The 3,071-nt window shown below is 38.8% G+C and overlaps 1 pseudogene; it reads right to left on the bottom strand.

The window, feature by feature from the left end:
- Window positions 1-251: 251 nt before the first annotated feature.
- Window positions 252-3,062, bottom strand: LOC121789175 (annotated as a pseudogene).
- Between the last annotated feature and the right edge of the window lie 9 nt (window positions 3,063-3,071).

The following is a 3,071-nucleotide window of genomic DNA, read 5'->3' on the forward strand; positions in this document are numbered from 1 at the left end:
AAGAGGTAAAACGACAAACCTGTCTGAATCACCTTCTTCAAGCAAATTCCACTTCTTCTATACCTCGGAGACATGACTATATCAGATTGCTTCTACCTCAACATGTGGTGCTCTTTGTCAAACTGCAAAGATTATATCACCGAAATCAGTTAAAGGGATGGAGCCAAAGACCGAGTATATGTTAGAACAAACAACTTCGACAGTTGTTCGTAGATATCTGCAGCTACTTGGTCCGAATAATAAACATTGTATAGCACAAAACAAAGCTTCGAATAAAAAAGTCGAGTAACATACACCCCAGTTGTTAATAAGCCTTCAGAACAATGTAAACAAACAGAAAATACAAGAGCCTAGCATCACTCTATATTCTAGAAAGAAAAGCTCTCCTTCGAGGCTAAGTTGCCTCTTGGCTGACAAGCATCCAGTAAACACACGTCTCATCCTTCAACATCAACAACCGAAGTCTAGTAAATGCTTATGCCACAAACACCAGTAAAGATGTGAAAATGATGATGGTGAACTGAGCCATCCCTCCATGGAAATAGGATGTTTTATGGGACATTCATAACTTGAATAGATTGCAACATGTCAGAGACAGCAATAACCAGGTCTCCTGACTTTATCATTCCCGGGATTTTAGCAAAAAGAAAGTCTTGTTGAGGTTGCTGTCCATATCATCAGAAAAGCTCAAGCGGAAAGGTATTAGGCCCCATTGCAGGTTCAGGCGTCTGCGTACAGATGTTGATGTAGTAAATGCGAAAATGGGGCAGTCAGGACGGCAGCGTGATAGGAGAGATGCCATGTGACCTGTTTTAGTGTAAACAAAAATAGCGTCCACACCCAGATTGTTGGCTGCATTATAAGATCACGTATTAGCAACTTGCACTATAAATATATAAGATCCGTAGAGTATGTGCACAGCTCCAAATATGTATTGCTAACTAGAAATTCATAAATTGTGAGACATAAATGTTAGATTAACAAGCACGAAGTTGGTGATACACCAAAACACCTACATATTTGAGATGTTTGCACATTTATAAATCTGAGAAGCAGGAGAAAGAAGTAAACTACTACAAGGTTTCCATTCAATAGCCTTGTTCTGGAGCAATTATGTCATGATTCCCTCTTTCAATAAGTTAAGGGCTAGTACTTAACAGCATCTAGTGGCATGGCCTCCTTAGTTGAGGCAAAGAATATAAAACAAATTAAAAAAAAAAGTAAGCACTTCTTACCCATCTTAGCAGTAGAGTTGCAAATCTCTTCTGAAATTCTGTCTCCAAAAGAGGATGTGATTCCAGGAGTTCCATAGCTTCATGGCGTTTCTCGTCTCTCCACCATTTCTCTATTCTTAGACTAACACTTCTGAGAACAGTCAATGCTTTGTCAGGGAACTGGCCCATGGCAGACTCACCAGAAAGCATTAAGGCATCTGATCGCTGGCGAACTGCTTCAGAAACATCAGCTACTTCAGCTCTTGTAGGTGTGGGGTATTCTATCATCGATTCAAGTAACTGGCTGGCAACAATAACTGGCTTGTTTAACTGCCTGCAGAGCTGTACAATCTTTTGTTGCTCTGATGGGACCTGCTCCAACGGGATCTGTGCACCGAGATCTCCTCTTGCCACCATAGCTCCATCTGATGCTATTATGATTTCCTCCAAGTTCTTTAATGAGTCGATACTTTCAATTTTTGCAATCACGGAAATGTCACTGCATCATAGGATCATTTTATTACTTTGACACAGATATATTTGTATATCTTAAAATGAGAAAAAAAAAATAGCAATATAAAGTATTTATGATTCAGAAGAACATGCATAATCTCCATATTTTCTCTGCTAATTTCACATCTGGGTGCATGAAAAAATAACAGCAATGTGAAAGTGTGAGCATGACTTTCAGATGGTTATCATGTAGAAAAGACCAAATGAAGTTAGGACTAATGAATAGAGGACTTACAAACCAAGAGCATGCAAATAATTCCGGGTAATGAAGATTGACAGATATTACAGCCTCTACAACAGAATATAAAAATCTGAAATATAATGAGAATGCTTCTCACCTATCACGAGCCCGTGCCTGGATATAGCTCCTGAGGTGCTTTATAACTTCCGCAGACTTAACAAATGATATAGCAATAAAATCAACCCCCTCAGCAATCCCAAAATCAATGTCCAGCCAATCCTAACAAGTGACGCTAAGTCAGACTAATTATCCAAATACAACTGTGTGATCAGAGTAAATAAAGATGATGACAATAACAAATAGATACTCCCTCCGTCCCAAATTAATTGATTTGTACCTTTTCGGGACGTCGCAGTTTAATTGACTCATTTCCTTTTTTATGGCAAAAGTTACTCTCTTCTCCCTCTCCTATTTTATTCTCCCTCCTACTTTATTATCTCCAATTTAACTCACTAAACAACTTTTTCTTAATTCTTGTGACCAAAAGAACTGCCTCAGTTAATCCGGGGTGAAGGAGTATATATCAGCACAATGGCAATTGGTAAACTAACTCAATACCTAGCAAAGTAAGATGATGAAGCCTTTTTCATAAATGGTTTAATAGCACAAAGTTGGCTGGTTCAAACTTTGTGAAAGCAAGTCCCAAGAGAAACACATACCTTTGAGGATATCGTGGGAAGCATTGCATTACGTTCACGCACTAAGCTCCCATCTCTCCAGAATGTAAGATTAGCCCGAGGTAGCAAAAGTCCAGGATCCGTACAGCGACACTTAACATCTGGACCAATTTTCTCAATCACTTCAAACCTCACCATTCCACCATCAACTAGAAGTTCATCGCCTACTTTTATATCTGCCATGCAAGAATCCGAATTTTATTATCGCAAGATAAATCAATTTTGTTCACTACAAATGAGACAAAAGTAAGTAATTAAATACTACTGTACAGAAATGGGTTTTCAACCTTCGGCAAAGCCACCATAGTTCACAATAATTGTGTGCTCAGGGAGACCAGAATCAAATTCTCGAACACTGAAAGTCCATATTTCACCATCCTGCAAAAGATACAGAACCTCAGATTTAGCTCGAGATATATGTGCTTG

Source organism: Salvia splendens, unplaced genomic scaffold (genome assembly GCF_004379255.2).
Source record: "Salvia splendens isolate huo1 unplaced genomic scaffold, SspV2 ctg159, whole genome shotgun sequence".
Classification (NCBI taxonomy): domain Eukaryota; kingdom Viridiplantae; phylum Streptophyta; class Magnoliopsida; order Lamiales; family Lamiaceae; genus Salvia; species Salvia splendens.